Genomic DNA, 18,202 nt, shown 5'->3' with positions numbered 1-18,202 from the left:
CCCCCCCCCCCCCCGCCGCCATGTCTCTCGAGTCTTTTTAAAAAGCAAAGTTTCCAAGCGTTTGCAAGTTCGCTGAAACACGAATTCGTTAGAACTTCAAGCGCCCCCGGTAAATCAAGTTTCGATCTTACGTAAATGCCGACGTAAACGTTACCGTTCGGTGTAAACCGAGTTTCCCGACAAGTTTAATTTGAAAAGCTCGCCCGTTGAAATATATAACGTCGAATGCTCGTAAGTCACCGCGCCCGGTCTTTGATCGAATTTTCGGCCTGGTAAAGCGCCGATTTCCATTCATCGTGGAGTATATTTTGATAATCTCTTTGTGTATTTTTTGTATCCCAAATACGCGGCCCCTTCGCCTCTATTCGTGCACGCAGGTCTCTCCTTTTCTTTCTCTCTGAGGTACGCCGAGTATCGCGACACGCGTTTGTTCCTCCGATCGTTTACCGGTGAAAATTCATTTTCTTAATTTCCCAGACTCGTATCCCAGTAATACGTATATACATATATATATATCCAATACGTACACACGCACACACATGTATATAATATCAGGTCACGCTAATGGATGTGACGCGGGAATATCGACTTTACGTCGACGTGATATCAGGTAATTCGTAGAAACTGAAATGCATTTATTCGAATGAATTTTGACGAGATTACCGGCTATTTTCTCCCTCCGCGGGAGTAATTAATTATGTATATTCGGTTCGATTAAATCCAGAGAATGTAGCGGCGGGAACAATTCGATATTCTCGTATTATATCACAATGTAGCATTTCGTGGCGCGCTCGCCCGTCCGCTCAGCTCGCGGCAACTTTGATGTTACATTTCGCAGATTGATTTTTAACGCATCGATAAACAGGGGCGCATTCAACGCCTGCGCACCGCACGCGCACTTTTGTATTATCGATATCAAAATAAGTCGGGTGGGATTATATTCCGAGGATTTAACCGACGCGCCGCAAAATAGAAGTGTAAACACAAAGCTGGCGTTGTTCGATGCCGTCCGCGACAATGTATAATCTCTCTCTCTCTCTCTCTCTCTCTTTCTCTCTTTCTCACTCACTCACTCATATCGTGTTTTCGATACCGCCGTAATCGATATCTCCTCGATAATTATAGATTAACAGTCACGCCCAGAGAGGGAGATAGGGAGAGAAAAAATGAGATATCATCGAACGCGCGAATATATTTCGTAATTATTCTAACACCGAGACCGTTAATATATATTGTTGCATAATACCGCCACCACTCCCGTCATCGTTGATCCGATCGATCATACGCTTATTATTCCACGCGCATTACTCGCGCGACCGTCGGATCTCTCGATGAATACTCGTATATTTTTGTCGCATTTAAGCCGATTAATCATTCTCACGTCCGCACACGTGGAAGACGGGACGACAGGAGTGAGAGAGGGGTAGAGGGTAAGGAGGGATGGAGGAATTTTTGATGATCGTTGGCAGATGGCGGTTTATGCAACGTCTACCCACCCCGTCGGTCACATACAAATCGCTCTTTTCCAGTATCTCGCTGGTCTACTCGAGCTACTCACTTATTAAAGGGCATTACCGGACTTATCGGAGCATATAATGACGCTACAACGAGGGAGGAGCTTTAAAAAGCAGACGCTCGTAACGCGTGCTCGTCCGACGGGCAGAGAGCGCGCGTCAGCGATGCGCTATCTTTTTTCTTTCTCTTCCTCTCTCTCTCTCTCTCTCTCTCTCTCTTATTTCGAAAGGCCACTTTGCGATTTTTTTCCTTTACACGCCTCAAGGCGATCGTGAGCATTCTTAGACGTATTAACATAACGAGGCCTGTGTATGTGTTTCCTTTTTCTTTTCTTCCCCTCTTACCTTTTGTTCCTTTTCATTTTTATTGATGCCCGTCCGTCCATTCGTTCATCCATCCGTTACCTTTATCGTAATGTCATGAAACATCGCGTATACGCGTTATCAAACATAATCAAAGACGCTTTAGTAGAACCGCTTAATATTGTGATCGCTCTCGTACGCCGTCGCGGGTTATTTTTAAATGTTCCTGTCTCCAGACATTATGCGCGTCACGCTACCGCGTAAATATGCAAATAGCAATCGCACTTAACGACTCCGATCCCGTCGTCCAACATTTAAATAACATTTACGAAAGAACTTGTTTGCTATGATTATTAAAAACAGCATGGTCGACAAAAAGTCGCGCGCTCGAGTTTATTATTAAATCGTTTATTATCTTTATGTAACGTTAAGATCTTATCGGAGGCTGTTCGTACGTGGCGTTTCTGTCTCTCGAGTAAATACTTACCCGCGGATAACTCCGGCCGACCGACCGAACGGATGTGAACCGTTCGGCGTAACGATTGTCCGCGCGCAGAAGAAAAATTCGCAACAATCCCAGGGGAGATCGCGCGCGGCAATATCGGCGGTAATCACGCGGCCTAAGCTAACAGCGTTCAAACGTAACAACTAGACCGGTGGAAGTCGAACGCGAAAATTGCCTCCGCCGTCTCGTTCACCTCGTTTTTCCTCCTCTTGCTCCTCTTGCTCCTCTTTCCCTTACGGTAACGATCTGATCGTCGAAATACGGTATATTATCCGTCGGTGTCGGTTGAACAGACGGAAACGTCGTAGCACCGATCATTTTTCATTCTTCTTCTATTCACGTCACTTCCTCCCGACGAAAGAAAGATACTGAATTCCGTGCTTCGGTCTACGTACTTAATACACGTTCCCTTTTCAACATTTATCGCCAGGAGCGTTTCACGTGCGTATATGTATTCCGAACTTCATAAAATAATTAATTTGACTTGATAAAAGTGATAAATTTCTTTATTAATTATTTAAATTATCTAAATGCAATTAATAATTCAATTAAAATAAAGATTATAAAACTTGATAAAAATTAGTATTATTATTAAACTTACCCATAAATGAACAAATTATAAAATGATTGAATTAAATGAAAAAAGGAAACATGTGTAAAATATATTAAACAGTTTATACAGTTTTTTATACAATAACAAATTTTGCTTTAAATTTAATACATTTCACATGTTCCAAACGGTCCACAAAATTGTCTGCGTTAATTTAATATAACGTGAATGTGTTGAAAAATAACACAAATATTATGTTAAAAAAATTAATAAAATTAATATCCAAAATATTAAGACATTAATATATAAAAAGTGTTATTTTAACACTTTACATGTTGAATATCGACTCAACATGAAATATTGAGAAAATTACTATAACACATTATATTAAATTATACACGGATGTGTTAAAAATTTAATATAAAAATTTCAACAAGGACCGATTTCTAATAAGAGTACAAAATATTTTTTACTTATTTAGTTTCATATTTTTGTTCATTTTATCCATAATAGCGCATTTTTAACGACGATATCGATGAATGATCGCGACTATTGAAATCGAAGATAATACCGTAATGTCCCGGGGGGTCGGTGGAGAGGAACGTTAAGTTGCACGTTACATGATTTCGAAGGTACGATACAACGATTTCACGGATTTCTCTCCGTACGAAATCGTATGAGCCAGTACGAATTCGACGATTCGAGCGTGGCCGGTAAACAAAACCTCGACAGAATTCCTCGCGAGATAGCGTCACATTCTTTCCCGTCATCCAGCGGTCAGGAAAAGCTTTCGTAATATTGGTACTTGCGTTGACGCGCCCGTAAAAGCCCGTCTGTCCGTCCGTCCGTATACCCGGCCGCCGGCACCGATGCGAAGATAAAAGAGCGGCCTTGTAATATTCAAGTTGCCATCCGAGCTTTACCTCTTCTCTCTCTCTCTCTCTCTCTTCGAGTTGGGACAAATCGTCTTACCGTGCCCCGTGGCTTATGCGTTTTCTTATGTTGCATATGAAAGCACCCCGGGTTCTCACTCCTTCTCACTCTTTTCCTCTGATGTCTCTCTTTCTCGCTCTACCCGGTCTGCTTTGGTTTACGTTTTATCTTAGCGCTACTTTTGCTCCGTTTAGCGAGGAAAAAAGCCAACCGAAGGCGCATTCGCCGGCTCTTGAGTTATTTATAGGGGAGAAAGGGCCACATTCGAGAGGAACGGTCGAGAGAGGGCTATGCTCGGGGCGATTTAAATACTGCGAGAATAACGTGTCTCACAGGCGGCGCGCGACACGGTGCAAATCGTCTGCGAAATGCGTGGAGAACGAAAAATCGATAGGTACACTCTTTAGCCGTGTCCGCTTCGTCGCTTGGCTCTCTCTTTCTTTCTTTCTTTGGTAAGGTGACCGATTATACCCCTGGGTTTGCTTTTCCTCCTTTTTCCCGTTTCACGTCAACCGACAGGACGTGCGTTTTTTCGTGCATGAGCGCTATTGAAAATGGCCGTTGTACAAAGGTTTCTTTATAACTCAGGAATTAATAACTCTGCAAATAACTTTGCGAATTTTGGAATTACGGAAAAACGGAATTACTTAAAAAAGCCTCTATATATAATGACCACTTTCAATAATTAACTTAATATTTTGCGTGGTTGTTTGCAAAATAGTTGAGGACTTTTTCGTTCACATTGACTTAAACCACAGGTATATGACAATTTGGTACGGTTTGCGTCAGACAACCTGTAGTTGTCTAAATTTCACTTAAAATTAACACTTATTATTTAGTTAAATAAAATGATGGGAAAATCTTGATTTTTATTCAGTAAATAATGAACTTATAAAGGTGGCTCCTTAGTATCGCCGCTGAAAATCTGGTATTCTATACTATCTTAAGCCGGGATAAAGCGGCGCGAATCGCGAATTGACACACGAGGACACACTTTTCCACGATGTCGCCTACGTTCGCCAGATTAACGCCGGAGCTGGTATATTTCCGCGAGCGGTCGAGATTGCGAGTGTCACGCTAGGACGTGCGTGCGTAACTACGTGCCTGCATGCATGCGTGCGCGTCGTATACCGCGGTGCTGCATGTTGCAAAAATAAGGAACAGTGGGCGCGCGATGCTCGCTGTGCCTCGTCGTACATTAAAGTCTACATTCTGGGAGCCGCGTCGTGACGCGCTTTTAAAAATGGCTCGCTCGCTCGCTCGACATGCACGCACGCTTATTTTCGATAGTTCGTGATAGTTCCTGAAATTTATCGTCACGCTATTCGGCGCGGGGAGAACGCCTCCGAACGAGGGAAACCGATTGTTCGCGTAAGCAAATACACATCCACGCAAGGTTATTATTATATTTGTTTAAACCCTTTCAGGGATACGTACTGGCACAATTGTGCACGCTTAGATACGTTCAGAGTTTTCTGTTTTTATTCAAACGTTGCCGACAAAATATCGGATCGTCGATAAAGATTTAACGGACGTTACCGTGAATAATATTCACCGCACAATTTCACTCGCGAGCCAAAAAATTGAGATCTCGTCATGTGATTGACGGGTGTCGTGTTTATGTAATTTTTAAATTAAAGCAGTTTCTTCTGACTTTCATCAATTTGTTCTCGAAGAGATTCATTTTTGTCGCCTTATTGTTATTATTATATAAAAATATCGGCACTCCGTAACACGCGTCGTTAGAGATCGCTCGCGACATATCTCTTTTTTTCTTTTTCCTCGCTGCTCTTTTTTATCCTTCATCCGACGCGCGCGACATTGGCATTTAATCGTGCGATTATTCTTAACGTTTCAAAAAAAGCAAATGTCGCGTTTAATAATGGCCGCGAATTTTTATGCCGCTCATTGATCAGCCGGGCGTGTCGAGTCTCACTCCGTTTTACGCGAAACGCGAAGAAATAAACCGCGGGCGTGAGCGCGCGCCTAGGAACTGCGTTCTTTTATCGCCGATGATTGGACTCGCGATATTCTGGAGCCGCGAGGCGTCCCCCCTCCCTCCTCCGCCGTCGCCGAGTCGGAGCGAAACGCGATTTTCAGCGGCTGACTAGCTCCAGCTTAACCCATAATTCGTGCCTAACGACCTTTTAACGGTTTTTCCGCGTGTCCGCCGGCCCGCAAACGAGCCACCACTGTCGGCGCGAGCGATAAAAAGCGGCGTTATTACTCGCGGTAGCGCGATAAGTCCGCTCGGGAAAACGCGCCGCCAGATCCCATTGTCATTCCGTACTCGCGCGGCCACGACCGCCGAACGTGTTCGACCTCCTCGGCTTCTTCGGAGCCTTCGGTATTAAATAATAACTTTAGGAACAAGTTCGACGTTAATCATCGAAATCCCGCTCGCCAAAGACCCGGCGTACCCGAGTTGAAATTTGGGCCCTATGTTGAAACTTTAATTGTACACAGTGGAAGGCGAAGATAGCAGAACAGGTTTCACCGAAATCATAGTTGTTTTCAACCACATCCTTTTTCGGTTTTGAATATCTATTGATTCAGCAGCACTTTTTTTCCGTATAAAGTTAGAGATTCAAGAGAGAAATCAATAAGTGTCGAATAAGTGTCAAAGTGAGTTTTTATCAGTCTACGGGGCATCTGATTAGGCGCAAACCTTCAGAGCGTCGAAGCAACAAAATTTCAATTCGGTTTACGAGAAGCTTTGCACGCGCGCGCGTGTTCGCCATTTATATTTTCCGCCGGGACGATTTAATACCGCGCGCCGTACGTAGAACGTAGCGCGGCGGCGAGGATAAAACCGTAATAACGGTAAGCGAGAAAGGACACAATAAAGCGCGTGGACGAGCGAGCGACGTGTCCTCGACGAAAAGTAATAAAAGTATTGTCACGCGCGCATCGCGTCACCGGCCACATTGTATAACAAATTACCGTTGTCTCTAATGGCAGCCCGCGTGGAAAACTCGTTATTAGGCGACGGTACAGTGATTTGCGTTCCCCCCTCTTCCCTACGCGTCTGTTTTGTACACAACGTGTGTATTTCAAAAGCGCGTCTTTGTGAACGAAAGAGGAAAAACTGGTCGGTCGATGCTGTGTAATTTGACAATAATTTAATCTTCATCCTTTGACAATTTTGACGACATGCTTTCGCGACATCATGTTTCGTTCCAGCCGGACTTACGATCCATATTTTTTTCTACATTCATTTATTACTAATTTTATCACTTTACTTTATATACAATATTAACTTGTCAATTTTACACTTCAACTGTATTTTCCCTTTTTCCCTCTCTCTTGAAGGAAGCATTTTTTGTTAAAAAACAAATGCCTAAATAGAGATTAAATAATAATCATAACGTGATCGGTGCACGAAACGTCAAGCACGATTGTTCAACAACGAAAACACCAGTGTTCATTCGAAAGCACTCAAAAGCACGAACGTCGATGCAAAAGTACCTTGGGACGGGTAGAGTATCGATATCTCTGAAGTATCGTGGCGCAGTCGCGATGTCCTCCCCCTCCTCTGTCTGTCTCTCTTTCTCTCCCTCTCTACCTCCCTGCAGTGGCGGCGAACGTGTGTCACGGTCGGTTTGTCGCGTTACACACTTTTACGAGCCTATTTCCGGCGACGGAATTGCCAAATCGCATCGCGCGCGGCTTACAGGACCCCGGCGCGCACCGCGGAATATCGACCGGATTAAACAAATCGGCCGGGCGTGCATTAACGCCCGGTTTTACGGCCGTTCGGATATTTATCGTGTCGCTCGGCTTCCTAGGAAAGCTCGTCGTCCCCGGTGCGGTTATACGACGTTCGTCCGCACATCGATTCCCTGCGGCCGACGTTTATTTTTCCGACCGGACCCCGCGCTCGCTCGCGGCATCGAACGACGATGTCCGAAGACCGGAAGACTTGGAGCTTCTCGGTGTCGTTAAAGACGTAATATCGAAGTATCCGAATATAGACGCAGCTGCCGCCGGCGCGATAAAACGCCTGCGATGCGTTACGTGAGAATTCCTACACGAGCGCGTAATACGTCTCTCTCTCTCTCTTTCGAAGTTGTAAGAAAAATATAATCTGAGAGGTGGGAATCTAATCTCATAAAATATATTTTATAAACTTCACATTCGGAAAATGTGTATTTTTATTAATACTTGATAATCTTCAATTTTAATCTTTCGCGCGAAAGATTTTTTTATTAATTCGGTTAATATTTATCTTCTTTTAACGCACACGGCGTTCAGTTATTGTTCAGTTCGGTGAGATTACACTCTCTAAATTTATGTACTCCGAAGTAGACGTCCGACGTAAATCGCTAGGGGAATATGTTGAATAGAGCGGTCTTTCATCGCGTCGCCGATAAGAGGATCGGCGATGACAATATACCGCAGACTTCTATGGGATTGGTGACTACCATTGGAAGAAGTAGGAGTAACGTTCGTCACTTTCGTCACTCCAAGGCTCCGATTCCCGCGTCCGTCGAAAGCAAACGCCGCGGACTTCTCTCGAACGCACGCTCGAGCGGAGAATATTTATATTGAGCGCACGTGTATATTTGACGTTCTATCTTGGCTGTCGCGACCGATTCCGGAAACTCTCGCGTCACCAGGGAGAGCAATCTCGAATATACATCGTATATCTGTAAGCTCTTGCGTTAATATATTCCCCGTGTATTTCTGCATTGAGCGTTACGCGAGTGTGACGCACACACATGCGCGCGCGCGAATGGCGTGGCACCGGAGAGATTATTTTTCTCTTTAGCTAGCTTGGCACATATATATATTCAAATTATTATTTTAATGTGTAAAGCGACACCGTACACGCGATGTACGCGCCATAAATAATGCTTCTATCTCGTTGACCTTCTCAGGAAAAATGCACTCGAACACGAGGGGGAAAATTGACTAAAGTCATGTCTGTGAAACACGCCTTTCTATTTATCGGAAAAGTCAGCGTGACCCATCTGTCCGCGCCCTTCCGTGGCCCGAAAGCTCGTAAAGATAAGCGTGTAAAACACGCGGCGCTCGTAACAGGAACGTCGAACGGGTCGGAACGGTATAATCGATGTGTACTCCTGTGTTGATGGTAGGTCGCGGTTTGTGAACCCTTTGCGCTCCAAGCACGCCGTAGCGACCATCAAAAATGTCTCGTAAAACTCAAAGGACGCCGCGAACGCGTCTTCCGGCTTTGAAATCTAAATTTCAACCAGCTGTGTGACGCTAATTTGGAAGCTGACTTGAAAGGCGCCGAAATATGACGTTCTTCGAGATATATGAGGTAGAGTCGCCACGCACCCTTGGAGCGCAAAAAGGTCGTCGTTGACCAGATAACGATTTTTTTTCTGCTTTTTCTGGAAAGACTCGCACGCTCGATTTCGTACGATCAACAAGGAAGAACTTTTCGGGCCCCGTCTTTGTCATATTTATTCGCTCGTATGCTCAATTTTCCTCTTTTCTTTCTCTCTCTCTCTCACACATATACACACGTACACGGTCGTCGATAGACACCGTTGTGTCACGCGTTTTATTATCCCCGTTATTATCATCGACGCTCCAACGCCAGTAGCATATTTTTACTTTAATCTTATTTTTCGAAAATCCATTACGCCGAGATTGTTTACTCGCTGCAGTAATCGCGCGATTGCTCACCTCGGCGTGAGGATATAATGGACATAGGTGTGCATTACCGCTGGTGTAATTTACTTATGCCCGGTAAACTGTCGCGCGGGAATATCGGCTTTATTTATGACAGGCTATCGATTTTGTATTTTTAGGTTTGCCAGCGTTGTTCCCGTGGGATTTATCGCGACAGCCGCAACTGTTGATCGGAGATGCAGAACTGGTGAGTGATCCATGCTTCTGAATAAACAAAAAAGTCTACATTAAACCACACACACACACTACACGGATTTTCATTTTCATGTGTACGCGCGTGTGTACTTTATATACATTACAGTCGCGGAAACTGTGAAAAGCAAATAGAAAACGTGTTGCAAGTGACAACGGAATATACACGAAGCTACGATCAAGTTTAAACGTTCGTCCGACTAAAAAGTGCTAGGGATTTATTACGAGTTATTAAACTATCAAAATGTAAAACGAGCGGGTCAAATAGTCGCGATATGCGCGCGTGTGCAGGCACGATGTGACCGATCGGAAAGTTCGAAGTTCGCGAATTCGTTAGTGAGTATCAATGAGTTTCGGAGTGAGCTTCAACTTTTGCAGACCGGTAAACACTCGCGAGGCTTTAGCTTGATGCACCGCGAAACGATAATTCCGTGAGAGAGGCGGGAGAGCGGGCAAAAAAATATGAAAAACGCGCGGAGGATACTCCATCTGTCTGCTCACGTCGGTTCGCATTTCCCATTTTGCATCGCGGGGTCTCCCTTTCTCTTTCGCCAGAGACCCGAAACGCGTTCTGATAGATCGCCGGAAATCATAAGTCATCGCGAGCAAATTGAATCGCGCAACAAATAAGGATGAATGCGCGGGAAGCGGGGCCTCTCCCGTGCGGCGGTGCTCTAGTGTGTGTGTGTGTGAGTGATTTTTCTCGCTCGCTCCGCGAGATATCACAGTGGATACAGATTTATTTTCTCGCCCGTAGGTGTATGTACATATGCGCGTTATATCGCGCAGAAACAGCTTGTTCCCCGCGAACGGCTGCGGGGCCGGCCATATTACGTCCGCACGTATGCGTTCTCGTTCATCCTTCGAAATAGTTATTCGGTCGCGCAGTTACTGTCTCGGCCGCCGGCATTAAGCGTACACACATTTTACACGCGGAGCATGCAAATTGCCGTTTTGCACGTAATCTACGCAATTTGCGGACTACACTTTTTACGGCGCTCGCGATTGGCTTCCTACCGGTTTTGCCTGCTCTTACCACTGTTGTGTCTTTTACATGTTTTTTTTTTTTATTTTCGTTTCTCGGTAAGTCCGGCACGCGAGGAAAAGCTGGGAACGTTTCCGAAGAGAACGACGTGTGTGTGTGTGTGTATGCGTCGTTCGCGAAAATCGCTTCGGTAATTAGTCGGCGGATCAACGCGATCTTTTGGGACTTTCGTTTCTCGCCTCTTTATCGCGAGGTTCGACGATGCTCTTCTCGTTTTCGCGCCCGGTTTTCAGATCCGGGAAATCGCATCGTTGCCGTTACTTTCAACGACAACGATCGAATTCTCGAGATTGCATTCGCATCTCACGAGACACGTTCTTTTGCTTTACATCGAATAGGAGGGGGGGGGGGGGCACTTGCAAAGCCAATTTCGCGGAATTCGCACCTAGTATCGCACGTTCTTCGCGTAATTTCCGCATCATACCGAAACGAGAGCGTCTACTCTGCCCACTTATATCTCTATCTACTCTCGAGCCAAACTTTCTCTGGAAAATCACGACGAAGTTCGCTAGCGAGACATACATACCGTCCGTGTCTCTCGCGCTGTTCCCGCAAAATTCGCCCGTAAGCGTTCGTGTGATGAACGTGCGCGCTCGGAGAGAGCTAATTTTCAAACAATTCGGCCAAACGAGACTTAATATATGCCGTCGGATCGGAAATGGCTCGGTCGCGGGGAAGGAGTTCAGGGGATCAAGTTCGGACCCCACTTCCGGCCGCGGGAGTCACGAAATTCCTGGGGCAATTTCAGGGAGAATCGAATGAGAGTCGGAGAGTGGCGAAAGAGCCCCACGGCGAAGGGTGGAGAAGTTGCTAGATGACGGTGGTGAGCGGAGAAGGAGGGGGGGTCTTTCCCCACGAGTAAAGGAGATAATAGGGGACATATCCTCGACCCCTTCGCTCGCCACCGCCGCCCCTTTCGAAATAGCTATTCTGTCGAATCTTCCGCGCGTATTACCAGCTAACGGTAAATGTCCACATATATCTGTGCTCACCGTAATGGATATAGTCGAGCGAAACGGCGGGGGTAGGTATGTAGGTAGGTAGGCAGGTCGTACCTGCGCCAATTAGTGTCAAACTACCGGAATTGGGGCCGAACAAGGAGAGAGAGGGAGAGAAAGAGAGCGAGCGAGAGCGAGAGAGGTCGGTGAGAGGGTCGTCGGTGTAGCCGGGCTGTTTCGGGGACGATAAATTTTTGGCGAATCGATTTAATCCGCGCGGATGGAGGCGAACCGTCTGATTAAATTATCCGAAGTGAAACGGCCGCGTAATCGCGCCGTATCAATCTTCCTTATTGCGTTATCGCGACTCGGACGACTTAGCGGGAATTTAGAAATCGGCGATCGATGCTCGGTGCCACGAAGGGTGGCTTAAAGGAAGTAAGGAGGGGAAGGTAGAGGGGAATTAATGCGGTCGGCGTAAACAATGACAGGTCGCGCTTGAATCCGCAACTCGGCCTGTCGAAAAACAATCCCCGATCGATCTCGAATCTATTTTCTCGCCCGGCGAGACAGTCGCGGCGAATGTCAATTGAAACAATCAAGACGGCGAAAGTAGAGAATAAACGTCGCCTGTCAAAAATGTTTTATCGGTAACTCGCGCTTTGTTAAAAATCCGTACATACAAAAACATTCGCGGCAATTCAAGACTTATATTCTCACGTACATAATCAACAATATGTAATCGTATATGAAGATAAAATATGTTTACATATACATGAAGTAATTACATTTATAACTCGAATAAGAATATCCTATTTTTGTTATTCAAGAATAATTTTTCTGAAATGAGGAGAAAAAATATTGGATATGAGAAAAATGATATCTTCAAATTGATTTAGTTCTTAATTTAAAGATGTCGATCTTCCTATCAGTGATGTCAATTTCGATTCAAGTACTTTTTCAGTAATTGAGTATACGTCTAAGTTCAGTTATTATTATCTGTTATTGTTAGAAAATTCAATCATTTATAACGTTTGAAATTAGCCGTCTACTCAGTTACTGAAAGATTCGGATAGTCGAAATTGACAGCACTACTTTCTATCCAATATGATTCCTTCTTAATTCATGAAAATTATTTTTGAACAACACGAGAATAGGATATTTTTAGTGGAATTATATGTAATAACTTCATGTATATATAAGAGTAAGTTTTATCTTCGTATAGGATTCTTACTCATATAGGATGTCTAACGCACAGCTTTAAGTTATTAATTATTGAAAATGTCCACATATATAGAGGTTTTTTTAATAATTCAAAAATGTGCGTAGTTATTTGTAAATTGGTAAAGGATTTTCTTGCTCAGAATGGCCTAATTTATAAATATATGATGGACGGAACGGTTTGCGTCGGACATGAGAGTGAGTTTTAAATCGATACAAATTTTTTTCTGTGTAATCGATTTTACATAACCGACTGTATGCACGCAGACCGAACATAAACATGTTTATTTGTTTATACATCCTTATGTACTTTTTATTTAATTTATATGCGGAAAGACTCATATTAGTATATGATAAATGCTCAAAATAAAATATGTCTCCAATAAGAACCTTGTTGACACGTAACAGTGACACGGCTCTTGTGTTCTCGATTGTTTCAATCGATTTGCATCCGAAGAGCCGCCGGCAAAACTATTCTTCGTATCGGACGCGTTATCTTCGTTCGTAACTTTTCGATGTTTCGATCGACGGACAGACCACGCGAGCTTAAGTTAACACGCCGTCGATAAATCCGCTGAAGGCGAGGATACGCGCACGATCGGTTTCCCGTGCCGGGAATGCCGACGTATTATACGAGCGTAATTGCGGCGCACTGAATGCATAGTGCAATGCGACCACGGCCTGTCAATCACGACCTCGTAAAAAACCGCCCGTAGCCTCGTTGAAAACACCGCGGCGACGTGTTTGTCGGCTGCTGCGAGCGACGGAGCGAGCAAATCCGCGCGTGTGTGTGTGTGCATGCGCGCGCGATCCATATCGGCCTCGGTCGGCCACGTGTAACAGTCGCGTCCACGAATAAACTATGTAAACTGTCTTTTTGCACCGTGCACACGCGGTGACATAATCAATGCGGATAACTCGCGCACTTCGACATATCGATGTCGTTTTCGACGCGCCGTCTCGTCTCCGGCGGATCGCAAGCTCGGCGAAGTGCAGAATATATTCGCACACTTTTTCAACACGTCGCGAAATCAATCGACTTGTAAATTTTCCGGAAAAAAATAAACCGACGACTCGACGGTATTCGCGCTGTCCGGACAAATCAATTCGCCAGTGCGCGATTTCCGGGGAGACGATTTTCATAATGTTGATAACCACCGGCCGATCTGATCAATTTTCTTCTTTTTTCCTCAATTTTCTTTTATTCATTTTAATACATACGATCAGATTTAGAACATACGATTAATGCGCCAAGCCTTTCAAAAGTGAGATATTCACAAAATGTGGAGTCGATCGACTTAGCTTTTGACCGGGAGGCTCATATCGCTCTCTCTCTCTCTCTCTCGAAGTTATTTTACGCTCTCCTTTGTTTTCTCTCCATCTTGTAAAAATTCTCTACGCGGAAGTGCTCTATTTACCAGCGTATTTGTCTAATCGCAGCGATAACGTCGCTCATTAATTTTCACCAGTCCGCCAGATTCGGCGGACGCGCCGGCCGGCTCGTATTTACCGGCGATAATACGCGCGTACGGACGTGCAGATAATGCGCGTTCCGCGCGCGCGGCGATTTATCGGCGGGTCTTGAAAGTCGATGATCGATCGTGCTTTGTCGAAACGCGAGAGATCCTATCGCGCCCGGGGCCTCGCTATTATCTGTCTCGACGCGAACACACATTCGCGATTCCGCGAGCACTCCGTCGTCGGAGACTCGAGGACGTCGAATTGTTGCTGCGATAATGTTTTACTTACATACAATGTTTGTGTTTGCACACCGTGCCGTGATTTATCGGGCTGGTACATTCGATCGATCGAACCGCCGCCGCCGCCTGTTCCTGTGTTTTTATCGCTTGTGATTTAACCGCTCTCGCGCGTTACGCTCAACCCTAATTACATAATAAAATATATTTTGTGCTCGTGTTAAAATCGGTCCTCGTTAAGATTTTTATTAAATTCTTAACTCCCGTGTGTTAATTTGACATATCGTGTTTATGTTATCTCAATATTTTATGTTGATATTCAACGTGTATAAGTGTTAAAATAACACATTTTTTACTTCAGCGTCGATTAACGTTAAATTAATTTTGTGTTAATTTCTGATATAATATCTGTGTTATTGTTCAACATATTCATCTTGTGTTAAATTAACACAAAAATTTATATGGACCGTTTGGGAGATGTATTGCGGCGAGCTAAAGAGCCGCTTAGCATTGATTTTATCGGCGCGCCGTTAATTTGGGAGATTACTAATAATGAAGGTGTGTCGATAGAGGTGTAGTTTCCACTGACAAAGTTTTATCGAGAGTCCGTCTTTTTATCTCTTCTTCTTCTCCTCTCTCTCTCTCTCTCTCTCTCTCTCTTTTCCTCTCTCTATCTATCTATCTATCTCTTTGTCGTTTAGTCGAATACTTAATATTCATTGCTGCAAGCGATGGCGTTAAAAATGTAATTTCCTGTTTAGTATCTTGTTTTTCGTCCTCTCTCCTCGAGCTGTGAAAGAACTCGTTACGCTTTTAGTTACACCAAAGAGAGGGGCTCTTGACGTTGTCGCTAAGAGTGCTCAATTTAACGCGAAAATTTAACGAGGACGCGCCGAAAAGCGGCAGCAACGCGGCCCGCTCGCTCGCTTTGAGTCACCGAGACACGCGCTGTGTAACGAGGGCAAATATTTATGCAGTATTTCATTATTAATCAAACCGTTAACGCTAGATGAGTTCGATAGCAGCGTTGACCGTGTGTGCATGTGTGTGTACCTGTGAGACCATGCTCTGGATCGCGACAGATCCGAATTATCAATTTACCTCGTAGCGTCGCGTTTATAAATTTACACGCGTCCGCGCTCGCGATTTCTGTGTGTACACGTAATGTTCTCTGTAAGTGGATAATCGCTCGATAAATATAACGTTCCGCTCCCCGCATCCGCCCGCCCACCCCTTTCCCACTCCACCCTCTCTCTCTCTCTCGCTCTTGCTGAGCGCAGCGTGAGTGAAACCTTCGATCTCCACCGACATGCACCGCGACGTATAATTAGCTCCTTGACATTACGACGGCTGTCTCGTTACACATCCAAAACATATTAATATTAAAAGCGGCTTTAGCGCGCGTGTGAGCGAGCGAGCGTACGTGCGTGCATGCGAGTGCGTCGATATCACTTAATGCATCGCGGGTACGAGAACGCTGTATCGGCTCGAATAATATTATCTTCTACCTGCACGCTCAATTTCACGCTCGATTATACACGGCGTATGAAAATCGCCCGAGTGTGTGAGTGTGTGAGCGCGTGAGACGGAAGAAAGAGAGAGAATTAGAGAGAGAGAGAGAGAGAGGGAACCTCGCGTCCATCGAACGTGCGCGCGCGGGTTCGCGCGGATAACGACCGATATTCCGGTCGAAAGAAGGCGGATTCGACGTCGGCGGTTTTACACGGCTTGGCAAATCTTGCCAAGTGTGCAGGAACCGTATGGCATTACGTATTCTCGCACGGGCAAAAAGGATTGGTTGCATTAACGTGACATGTGAACGAACGGAATACGCTTTTGCGGAAGGAAACGGGATTTCTGATTCTGAAGACGAAAGTTGATTCAAGAATGAGAAATTCCGTATTATTATTGCCCCTTTATTTTTGCGCTTGAGGAGAGTCCTCTCTCTCTCTCTCTCTCTCTTTCTCTCTCTCTCTCTCCTATCCTTCCATAACATTTTTGGTTTGTTTTTCCGTAATAACGTTTGTATGTTCCTACGTATATTTTTCTGATACATTTAAATAGGCACGATATACAACATTTGGAAGGCGCAACATTCAAAATGTTAAATTATTCAGTTTTAAACTGAGACCTTCAGATTTCTTTTTAAATCTATGAAACTGCTTAGGAACCCATCTCCCTGTTAATCGGACTCAATTTGTCCGTTTATTTCCGTTACTTTTTCCCTAAAATTTCAATCTTACTATATTTCATTCGTTTAATTTCCGCTTTGTGATTGTTAAATTTCGAGAATAATTCTTACGAAGGTGTTAAAGGTGTCAAGGTGCCTTAGAGAAATTAATCTGAGAGCGTAGTAAATAAATCATGTTTTCTCTTTCTCTCTTTTTCTCTCTCAGGCGCGTTAGTCAATCACACGCTTGATTATATCAACAATCGGTTATTGCCCGTTCTGACCGGGCTGCTGATCGCGAGGGTCTCACCGGCGCTCGGTATACACATGTCCGAAAGTTTATCGCATCGCTCCGCACGATATCGGATAGCCAGACGTCGTCTGATAACGTGTCGTGCGACGTGAAAAATCCCTCCCGCGTTTGCACTCTCGAGAAATTCGCGCAGAAGCGCGCCGCCATCCGCGATACAATCGGGCGATACGGAGTAATCTCGCGTCGATTGTCGCGCGGAAGCGAAAGTTCCTCTCTCCACGATTCTTCCAACGCACTCCGAAAGATGCGAAATCGAGTGGGTAGCGATGGAAATTTCCTTCACGACGCGAATATGTATGTGTGTGTGTGTGTGTGTATGTGGGTGTCGCTTGACCCTTTCGGGCACAAGGATGATTCCAAATGTCGAATTAAAAACTCTGACAAGATATTTGCCTTTCTCACGGTTATCAGCATAGTGGAGATTTGAACGGTAGGAAAAAAAAAGGGAGAGAAAGCGTGGCTTTCCGTGAGGGCTAAGAGGAATGTACACGAGAGGAGGAGGAGGAGGAGGTGCTACTAGGCTCTAATGGTCCGGAACGTGGCGCCGTTAAACGATCTTCGACGCTGCTTGCTGTTTATCCCCGGTGTGAGGAAGCAAAAAGCTAATAGCGACGATTAGGCTTATAAAGCGGCTACGCGCGTTCTTCCTTTCCCCCTTCTCCCCTCCCCCCTCTCTCTGCCCCTCTCTTCCTCTCCGTTTCTCGCCGCGCCGGTGATCGCACGCAATTTGTCTGTTTCGTTGGCGTTAATTGCACGACGCAACATTGTCGCTTGACGGCGACTCGCGCTGCCGACTCGCGCGGCTGGAAATTGAGGATCGGCTCGGGGAGATCGGCGCGAGTCTTCTTCTGGGTCGCCTGGTTGTTTCCGCGTTTACGGTCACAATTAGGTAAATAGCCGGGCAGCGCTCGACTTCGCGCGACGGACGCGCCGGGCGAAGGGAGCGGGCGATAAATTACGAGCGGCTCGTAAATCGCCGCGGCGAGTCGAGATGGAGAATGTGGGAGAAAGATAGACTTTCAGCTGTCGTATTAAGAATTTGAGCGAACAGCTGAACGAGATGGAATGAAAGAGAGAGAGAGAGAACGTCAGACATCGAAGCGGGAGACTTCCGCGGTCGTCGCTCTCCCGCATCATCTCGTGAAAGGTAGAAAAAG

At 45.2% G+C, this 18,202-nt stretch overlaps 1 protein-coding gene across 1 annotated transcript in view; it reads left to right on the top strand.

The window, feature by feature from the left end:
* The window catches only part of LOC106748752 (zinc finger protein 608), a 162,583-nt gene that overhangs the window by 17,966 nt on the left and 126,415 nt on the right, over positions 1 to 18,202 (top strand). Inside the window, exon 2 of the mRNA XM_014627601.1 lies at positions 9,589 to 9,656. The gene's annotated coding sequence lies outside the window, so the exon portion shown is untranslated. The remainder of the gene's footprint in view (positions 1 to 9,588; positions 9,657 to 18,202) is intronic.

Source organism: Dinoponera quadriceps, unplaced genomic scaffold (assembly GCF_001313825.1).
Source record: "Dinoponera quadriceps isolate SergipeBrazil2010 unplaced genomic scaffold, ASM131382v1 scaffold37, whole genome shotgun sequence".
Lineage (NCBI taxonomy): Eukaryota > Metazoa > Arthropoda > Insecta > Hymenoptera > Formicidae > Dinoponera > Dinoponera quadriceps.
The sequence above is the reverse complement of the archived record's forward strand: the minus strand, read 5'-3'. Positions and strand labels throughout refer to the sequence as shown.